The sequence below is a fragment of the Acyrthosiphon pisum genome, chromosome X (genome assembly GCF_005508785.2).
Source record: "Acyrthosiphon pisum isolate AL4f chromosome X, pea_aphid_22Mar2018_4r6ur, whole genome shotgun sequence".
Classification (NCBI taxonomy): Eukaryota; Metazoa; Arthropoda; class Insecta; order Hemiptera; family Aphididae; genus Acyrthosiphon; species Acyrthosiphon pisum.
In genome coordinates this window covers 25,032,425-25,043,964 of record NC_042493.1, presented here as the reverse complement: position 1 = coordinate 25,043,964, position 11,540 = coordinate 25,032,425, and positions in this window count along the sequence as shown.

Sequence of the window (11,540 nt, the reverse complement as noted above, 5' to 3'; positions counted from 1 at the left end):
CCATTCATTGTATTTTATATTATATATTTTTTTTTGTTTTATTAAATATTTTTTATTGGTGAATTATGACATTTAAATAAATATTTCAATATAAATAAATTGTACGTTGTTCGAACGAAATATATGAGGAAAATAACCAAAAACAATACTACTGCTATAGCAGTATTAAACATTTATAACATTTTTGTCATACGTAAACGAGTTGATGTAGTGGGACAGTACCGATATAGATTTACTAAAAATACTACTTCTAAAGCAGTACTAGAACATTGAATTATTTAGACATGCTTTTGATAATTCTCACTATCCGTCAATACCTATATATTATGTCAAATGGTAATTTAAAAAAAAATTGAAGATCGATACCATACGTTGTTATAGTTACCTGCATTTTTATTATTAATATACTAAATCACTATTAGAATTTCTATTTCAACCAGAACAATAAATATACTATAATATAATACTAAATGCATATTATAATTATATTTTTAAATGTTGCATAAGCACCTATAGTACCTATTGTCCTATAATATTTTTTCGTTATTATAAGTATCGATTCCTTATTAAGTGAAACTATGTAAAAGTATATTATTTTTCCCAAGCACGCCAGACTCAAATGATATATATTTATGCCTCCTCAACTAATTTATTATTTTTCCATCGTTTGGGTATAGAACTCAATTATAGTGTGCACAAGTTTTCAACAGCACAGTGTAAAATGTTTATGACGGTGACCAAATAGTTTTGGTTTGCGGCCACACACGCGTAACAGACGGCCAACTCCAATAAAACACAAGTTGTCGCGAGAAACTATAATATAATATAGTGATGCATATAATAGTCAACCTCGAAGTGATATTGGTACTTGGATAGTTGGCTCGTTATTAACAACAGTTCATTAATAATGAATTAATCATTAATTTATATATTAATAACAAACCGAAGTCCAAAAGTTAATTCCGTAAGTCGAATTCGCTGTAGGTACACTTCGCTGTAGGTATATTTGGGACTTAGTTTGAAGACGAAAATAATAAAAAAGCTTCACGAATCTCAGTTTACAAACTCCGATTGAGTGTGGTATTTACGCCCTTTTCCGACGGATTTGTTTTTTTAACCGTATGTTTTTAATAGGTATATATAGTTAGTATATATTATATTAAACGCTTGACTGGTATCGATACTGAGGGGAGGGTGAAAAGTGTGTTAGGCCACCCCAATTTAACGTTTACCACTATACTGGTTTCGGATCACGAATGACTTTCGACTTTATTTTTATAAATATTCTGTATAAATGTGATATTGCAGCACAATGCCTTCGTGTTATTTCAGTATAAACGTAGAAGTAATTACTTACAACTAGCAATCGAACATCAATAATTATTAATATTAAGACCTGAATGTAATTATGCCCTAATACACTTACAAAAAATAAAAATTAATTTCCAACCTAAATAACGCAACAAATAATGAATGAATAACCTGGTAAAAACTCTTATAAAAAAAAATAATAATTTATCTAAAAATACCATTGCTAAAATTAAACATAAATTAAATTAATTATTTGTATTAATTATTACAATATTAATAAACATATAAATACTACTTAAAAATAATTGAAATATGATTTCAATCTGAAAACTCGTTTTAATTTAAAAAACGGTATACCTTATATTTACTAAATTCAAGTACCTATATGGCAACGTGGACGTTAAGTTTAAAAGTCAAACATTTTTATCCACAATTCCACAAAGTATTTTATTTATAATAATTATGGTGTTTTAAGTATCTGTGATTGTCTATTGATTACCTAGTGGGAAATATTTAAAAATGACAAATATTTTAAAATACTAATTAATTATTTAAATTCATATATTATTGAACCACATTTTTAGCTATAAAAGCAACGTCCAAGATGTTGAAGAAATTAAATTTAAATTAATCAACATCACTGCCCTATAGTTTTTATTAATTTTTCAATGGTTTAATTTTAAAGGAATAATGCGTTTACGCCTATAATATTGTAGTAATAATAATATTATGACCATGATCTATACCAGTACTATATAGGTACCCATGACGCTATGTTTTAATTCATATTTTGCCAAAGTAAAAGTGGCTATGCGGTTATAATCCTTTAGTAACTATTATAATATCTGAAGCTTTACCAGAGAAGAGGTTTGATTTAAATACAACTATTGTACCCTTAGTCGATGTCTTGAATTTATTTTAAACTGTTTCATTAATTTTATGTTTTAAGTAGTACCTACCTATTTGACAATTTTATTGCCATAAATACGAATGCATTATTAAAGAAAATCCAAGGCTAAGCTGCCAAGCTGGATGTGGAAGGGTTAATCCATCTATCGAACGCCTGAAATACGCCACTGCTGACAAGTATTTACCTACTGCAGAGTATAATATATTATAATATTATAATGTATAAGTTTTCGAATAAAACTCTATATAATATATGTTCATGATGGATTTAGATGAATGTCGCCAAAAAAATGTAAATACAAAATATATATTAAGCGCTTGCCGAAGTGTATATTATTATGGTGTACAATATATATATTATATAATATATTATCGCGTCCTATATAATATATTACAATATATTATCATATAATATACGATATACGTGCGATATTGCTCCATCAATCGTATCGATATGCAAGCGTGAATAGCACCCCCCCCCCCTCCACTCTCACCTCACCATCATCAGCAGCAGCAGCTTTTTGCGCACAAGAAAGATTTGTGGGCTGCGGCCGGTGGGTGGCGCCGCGGGGGTGATTTACGCATGACTCACGTGTATTCATGGTTGTCTTGGTATTTTATTGAAGTTTTAACAAATTGGATTTAGCTTGTCAATACGTCTACGTCGCCGTCGTTGGAACAACAACGTCCCTTATATAGCGTGCGTGCGCGTGTGTGCGGCACAATGTAATACGCGCGCCGTGCCACTATATATACACATTTCTGGTGGATATCACACTGCGACAGGAATATATTAACTTGACAAAAACGGGAAATTCGACTGGCGTCAAATAAAATGTAATTTGGACACGTTCAATTTAAAAGTAAATAATTTCGGTTTAACTGAGATTTATGGGCACCGATCTCTGCTGCAGCGCGCGGATGTGCGTATATATACCTATATAATATAATATATATTGTATGTACGGAGCGCACGTCGAGTCAAAGTCGGATTGTTCGGATGGGACACGGGTGGCCGGTGAGGCGACGAGGGGAAGGCGGGCGACACCGGGCAGGAAACAAACGATCAATCTTTTTTATTTAGACTCCCGGAATCGATAACACAAATAATATAGTTAAATTAAAAACGAAACCTCGGCGATTTGTCTTCCCTCTGTATTTTTAGTCGCCTTTTCGTCTGCAATATATATGTATAATCATGCGGCGCGACATAACATTTTCGATCCGGGAGTTAAACTTTCAGCGGGTCCAACTCCGACGGACACCCACATAACATATATATATAATATACATTTGTAGAGAGCTTTGGGTGCCATAATATATTATATACCTATACCGTCAGTACTGGATTTAGCGGAAGTGCTGGGAATGCAAAGTACCTGATTGCAGGGTTGCGGATATTGTTTTAGGGGCCTCAGGTCGATGTTCTAGATTTTCAAACTTTGTAACTTGATTAATTATTAAAAATATTGAATAATTGTCAAGAAAAAATGTCATTTAAGAAATTACCCGCACCCATTTATTCCAGGCATTTGTGAACTCCGTTCTATCCTTACTTGCAGTGACTCAAATTAAAGGAATACTATATGAGCCATGGATAGCCAGGTATCTAATGGAAATGTTTTATTTTTTAAATCGATCTTCATACTACTAATAGTAGTGTAGGATTAACACATCATCGATATGACTAATTATAAATGGTATTTTTTTTTTATAAGGGCATCCAATAAAGTAGTTGCGCCCCGTAGGCTCCTGAAACTTAAATCCAGCACTGACTATTGTAACAACGGTATTATATTTCCATTGTAAAATAATAAATATATTCTATAAACAATTGAGTATACATCTATTATAACTGACAAGTAATAACGGTTCGTTGATAATATAACGTCATATAAGTGTGTGCTGTTTTTAAAATTTTAAAATTGTTTCCCCATGATACACTACTGATCTAGATACATTCGATTTAGCGCGTATTTCAGTTAGATCGTTTCTATATTATTGTAAATGTCGCATTTACAATATATTTAATACTTTGCTATTTGAAAGTGCGCAAAACGTTCGCGTACGCAGGTGTTTGGTTACAGCCGTCAGAAAAAAATATCTTATTCAATTTTATTTTATTTTACACTCAGTTTATCCAGAAACGGTCAAAGTTTTGTTAGTAACTTGAAATAACGATTTTTACGCTTTTGTATTTTGATTATTTGATGCCGGAGGATTTATAAAATGACAACTCGAAAGAACAATCTATGATGTACAATGTCTATGCTATGGCTGCACCAAGCTTTAGTTGTTTTATTTCCTTAAAAAGTGTTAACCAATAATAAAAACACTCCTTAAGAAAACAAACAGATCCTACATAGATATTTAGCTCCGCTTGAAAACTAAAAAAATACATTTCGTGTAAACAACCATCACTACTCTAGTACTTTAAAATAGTATTATAAAACGGAAAAATAATAATGCTGGTCTATAGTGGTGCCATTGTTGAAAGTGTCAATAACGTCTATAGTAACAAACGTTTTTTTTTGTTTTTCAAACAGTCCAGCAATGTGTGGACGTATCCCGAACACACAAGTCACCAAGAAATTTATTATGTTGGTTATCAGGTAACATTATTGCGTAATGTAATGTAAACCTGATACATATTGTTTGTCTTATCGAAAACAGTTATAGAAACCACAATCCGACAGATATGTTTGTCACTTTTTGCTACTTAATAATTTTGTATTTACCTATGTACTTAACGACCGTGAGGTTCCGCTTCCAGAGGTTGTCGCATCGGCTCCTAAACTACAGTGTCAATATCTTTTTCAAACTTATTTGAAACATTTCAATCAACATTTTATAATTTGAAAAGTAATATTTTTTTTATTACTGCAACTTTACATATCCTACCCTCTTTTGTTTGTATCATATTATATTATTATAACAGTTATCAACCTGGTTCAAAAGTTATTTCATTTTTTGTCTCGTTTTTGCACGTCTATACTTCTTATTATAAAACGCGCGTGCGCACTGCGTAGTTGGGCGACTGGAGTTAGATTAAGTCAGTCCTGGGGTTAACACGTTCGCTGTAGTCGCCCTGAAGGCACTAACGTAGGCAATTTAAAATACAAACCGGTATGTTTCTCACGTGAGAAATAATGTCTGTCTGCATTATACATAATATATTATTCAATTTTTGTCCCATTTCCCCAGCACGTCAACGGGCATTTAACTTGAGTGTGCGAAAATATTTCTCACAAATTGTTAAACTGTTCCGCAAAATATCTGCTTAATAATTTGGCACATCGCACATCGTAAATCGCACATGAAATTTGAGAGCTCCGAAAATTAACATAATAATATAATGGCATAACATTCAAAATAAATTCACCGATACTATACGTATAGGTAATAATATATTTTTAATAATAACACGCACGCGATTGGACGAGAAATCTTTATTTACAAACACCTAAGACCCATATACACTTTACGACTTCAAAATTTTTATCAGTTCAGTCACGGAGGGTAGTCAACTTTACCGAAAACGTCTAACAGATGACGGAATAATTCCTATCTATACCATTCTCCATAATATAATATTATATACCTAATAAGCGACAATAATGATATGATCACACTCTGCAAAGACCGTCTGTAATAGGTAATAGGTACACGTTCTGCGCGTTTGTCAATATCGAAGCACATAATGTAATTACAGCGTCAAAAGTTAATTCAGAACGTTAATTCCGTCAAAAGTGTAAGTTGAATCCCTAAGTCCCCAAGGACAGCACCAATCGGCATTACATATTATTATATCCGACCACGGTTATTGTGACCCAGGCAAAAGTCGAATCGTGGCAAATGCCACATCCGTTTTATTATTATACTTTGAGCCCTACCCGTTTCCACCAAATTCAACGATATACTAGCTGTTACCATCGCGACAACAATAATTTGCTTATACATATCACTGGTATGTTACCACTTAATATCAGTAGATATTGTATAACTATTGTAACTGTTTTTGTATTTTTATTATGTACGTAATAAATAAATACTAATAATAACTAAAACCCAAACTCGATTTAAACCATACATAAAATAGTTTATAGTGACATACAATTCTAAAAAAAAACATAAACATGTATGCAGATATGCGCGAAAACATGAACAAACACGCACTAAAAATAAGTAGATTGAATTATTGAAACAATTTTGTATTTATTTGTATTATTAATTTTTCACTTTTTTCTATTAATCTTTATAGGTACCGACCATCGAAAAACTTTTGGTGTGGAAAGCACACATTATGAACTTAAATATTATATAAGTTGGTACAGGCATTATTACAGGCATTTTGGTTTTCAAATTATATTTTTTATAGACTAGTTATAGAAACAAATCTAAAAAGCGATACATTTTAGATACCTAATTACTTGATAATATGCTAAACATAATTTTGGATTTAGATAATATTATGTCCTTATATACCAGGGATGGCCAGCGAGAAGAGATTTGCGAGCCACCAAATATATTAATAAAAATGGATGAGCCAAGATGTAAAAAAAAAAAAGTATATATATATATATATATATTATTATATATTATATGACATTTTTTTTTTTTAAACTTTTTGGCTCTTACGTTAATTGACGTCTAATGTTACGTTAAGATGCGAACCGCAAAAATCTATGACGCGAGCCGCGATTTGGCCACCCCTGTTATATACCTATATTATGATTCAAATCATGTAAATTCTAGAAGTATAAGTCTATAATATTACATTGTCAATTATCATTTTTAACTTTATAAGTGTATAACATTATCTTGAACATTAAACGTTTGTAGGGTATTCATCGAATTGTACCTATACAATATTTGCCCCCCTCACAAAAAAAAAGCCATCTTTCACCACATTCCGTTAATGCATACGCAATGAAATTGCATGATTGCTCTTTTCATTTCTCAACCAAAGGTCTAATTTAGATATTTTATTTTATTATCAACCTCTGTAAATTTACAAATTTTCTTCTCGATTTTGGCAATGTTTTTCATTTGTATTAATCAAGTCTTAGTTTGGAATAAAAATATATACATATATATTGTACCTACTCCATGTGGACACAAAATCATTCTCTCCACCACGCGTATGTACGCTCCGGGCTTTTTCCTCTTGAGACTCGAATGTATAAATAAATAACCGACTTGTCTCGTATCTTTCTACCTATAAATGTTATTTCGTTTGTGTTAACTTTTATCTTATTGTATATACATTATACGCATTGTGTCATTGTGAAATGTCTCGTACGGCATACAATGTCAAATAAATAAAAATTGAAATAAAATAAACACAACATAATATTATCATCACAAAACATTTAACAACAATATTGAAAATTGTAATCGAAATAAAATAAGAATTATATTAATAAGACATATATTATATTATATACTTATAAAACGTGAAAAGAATACCCAAACAATGGGACCCGGTATAAATGTCTACTCATTATTATACCATCATTTTTTTAAATTAAATTATCTACATATTATAAGAAATTTTATGTCTACAATAAAAATGACTATATAATATTACATATTATTTATAACATAGTATACCTCTATACGTAGTAAATATTGGATTTCAATAATTATAGAAAACATTTTAAGTCGAGATAAAAATTCGAGAAAATGTAGGAGAAAAACCTGTTTTTATTAAGATCACTAAAATATATGGAAAACTTGGAGAATATTAAAATAATATAATTATGAAAAGCCCAGTTTTTGAAAATTAAAAGAGGGATTCATTTTCAATCGATTATAACTATTACTCCTCTCAAAGATAAACATCAATGTTGAGTATCATTACCTAAATATTAAATAATAATATATCAAACATGGAACTTCTAATGTCAAATTTCGTAGCTATTATATAAACGGACTTACTCGGGTTTGATAAATAATAACAGATGGACAAGACTCCGCGATGATGCGCCTTCAATCGTTGTTTGATAAAAAAAAAATATAAAAAAATCTTATATGCACGACACACCCGAAATACAATCCCGCGTATATAATAATAATATAATATAATATGCTACATATGCGCACGAGGCGATTATACTGTTATATTATTATTACTATGCTTCAGCTGATGTAAACAAAAGAAAAATACTGGGAACTGTACCGGTAAAATACGTACGCGCATTTTTTTACGACGAAACTTATATGCGAAGCGTTTTGTTTAGAAGTAAACGCATACAGCTCATATTATACACGCTGTTATAAACTATTACTATAATGATCTCTCATTATAGTTTACATATACCATTTGTTAATAATATTGTAAAGTGTAAACATTTTCCAACATTTATCCATAACATATACATTATATTATTATATACGCACTCGTGTGTGATTTGCTTCTCGCAATGGTCTCGATGCCTCAAAATCGTTACCTAAATATATCACGGTCTGCCGGATGAGAATCCAAGAAAATTCGGTATAATATTGTAAAATGTTCATAATAGATATATGTATATAGGGTGATTCAACGATCATACTAACCCACATTGTTTCCTTTAATAATGTATTTATTCAAATTCTGAGTTTTGGTATATATTGAAATATAGGTAGGTACTTATACATTTTTGGAATTTTCGTATTACTTAAGCAGTCCTATGGCTACACACAATTTTGTTTTTTAAATGAGAATCTCCTATTTTACTGATACTTATTAAGTAAATGATTTTTGAAAAATTTGATGTTATTTGATGTTACCTAGCTCAATATTTTAACGAGTTATATTTAACAGCTATTAAAATGTTTATACTAGGACAATATATTCCTCAAAAATGGGGGTGAGCAGGCTTGGTGAATCACCCTGTATTACGTCGATGAAAAGCAATAAAACACCGGGTGGTAAAAAATTCGCAGATAAAGTAAAATCAGTACGATTGTATCTATAATATAAATAAATATTATTATTTTATATATGCCAAGCGTAGTATTACATGAAAACTCAAAACGGCTCCACTCACCATAATATTATAGGTATATTTATATCGCAGGCAGAGGGTAGGTATACCTTGATTTATGATAATTACGAACGCGTACAAAAATTATTTATTATTATTATTTAGTTATATGTACAATAAAAATTGCATCGTTAGGCTTTATAGAAAAAAAAAACATTCCCGTAACTTGTAAAGTGTATACATTTTTTTTATGATCGTAAAAAACAAAAATGTTTCCAAATCTCAGATGAGTTATTTTATTCGAATGTGTTTAATGGTTCTTTTTAACGATTGTGCAGTCAAAACGCGTATAGTCGTGCAGTTGCGTATTGTATATACGTATATACAGACGAAACGAAAATATATTCCCTCAAATGAAAAAAAAAAATAGGTAGGTAGGTACTTACCTATATAATATTATTATAATACACGAGTTGTACATTTATGGAAAAACGTCAGTAATCGAGACAAGTTGACGGGGATGATTAATGAGTGGAGGGGTGTAATGACCCACCTTCCACCGTAAATTTCTTCCTGTTCTATTTAATGTGATCGTCTTTATGTTGTACAATGTACAAATGTACAATTCATTGATTTTTATACGGATAGGCGTTTTAGAATGGATATTGGACATAGTTTTTTCGGATAACACTTTTTGGGTCAACAGAAAGAGTGGCGAGAAGTCTATATAGGTATATAAGTCTATATACATACTACATTACACCTTTATAACATAATAGGATATAGAACGGTAAGCGCAGACCGTGGACTTAGATAGGTGAATTATTTTTACAATATTATATACGGATGACTTAATTATACATCTGATGAGTCAATTCCGGTTCGAAAATTTTTTTGTTCATATTTTTGAACAAATATCTGATATCATGTCTGAATGCATCTCATCCGTCCGACGGATCTATACATCATATAATATTATTGTCCCTTTTGCTTTAAATTTCACTGCACAGCTTTCACTACTCACAGTCAGTGAACGGTATACTTTTGATTTTCTGGTCTGGTTTATTATACGTATAATACCGAACCCATCGTAACTTCAGTAAACTACTACAAGCCTATAACAACCCGTACGGTCACGACAAGTTTATATCCACTGCGATGCAATATCATAATATAATATTGGTATAATATAATATGTACCTATTATATTAGGAACTACCGTGACTTAGTCGATATATTATATTATTTCGAAGTCATTCCGAAAGACCTGTCTATATAATAAAATAGTATCATATAGTAATAATAATATATTCGTGGACATCGATATAGCGTCGCCACACACGTCCGCGCGCGGTCGATTTAGAGACATGAAAAATGTACACAAAACCGTCAAAAATCGTTATGATCGTCGTGTGTGTGTTTGAGAGAGAGAGAGAGAGAGAGAGAGAGAGAGAGAAAGAGTGCGTACACAATAATCATTTACAACATCATCGTCTCAACGCGCGCACACACGCGGACAGACCACGACGAATATAACGCGGCGGCGGCAGGGCCCCGTACGATTATTTATGACGGTTGACGCGCGGCGTTTCTAGTCGGCATAAAAAGAGAAAAAAACACGGGAATTCAATTACTATGCCGTATATATACAGCGGAACACCCATGCATTTGTCATCCGGCAACAACACTGCACTCTTTCCGTGCGCACGTCGCCCCGTCGTCGATACGTCTGATGCATGATATGTATATGCAGTGCCTTACACTGCAATATCGTATAATAATAATATTATATATACCTATGCGGAGAGTGTGTGTGTGTGTGTGTGCCGACTCTTCTTCGATTCCGGATACGATTGTAAGTTATACAACAGGTATACAATAATTTATGGTGAGGGGACCGAAGTCACTATAATATATAAACAAAAACACGGTTTAGTTACAGATACGTGATCAGTGATCGTCCGAAAAAAAATTGGCCCTTTGGTCGGACGGATTTTAATTCTGAAAACGGATTTGGATTCTTTTACAATAGTAGATAATTACTATGAAGACGCTACCTATATTGTTAATCCGACAGATTTTGAACAGTACAAAATCTTATTTAGAAATTATAATCCGTCTAAGGAAAGTTTCACAGTTCTGACTTAATGTCACCCGTTAGACAATTTAGTTTAAAAAAAACCCTATTTTCTATACTCCTTTACGACGACTGCTTTCTAGAGGTATATTATATGTATAGGTGTTTAGAGCTTCAGTTCAGTTCGACGATATTATAATCCGTATAGGTATATACGGGGAACTGGATTTAGTTAAGACTTTAAGGGGATTCAGACTTTTTTCAAAGTTTGA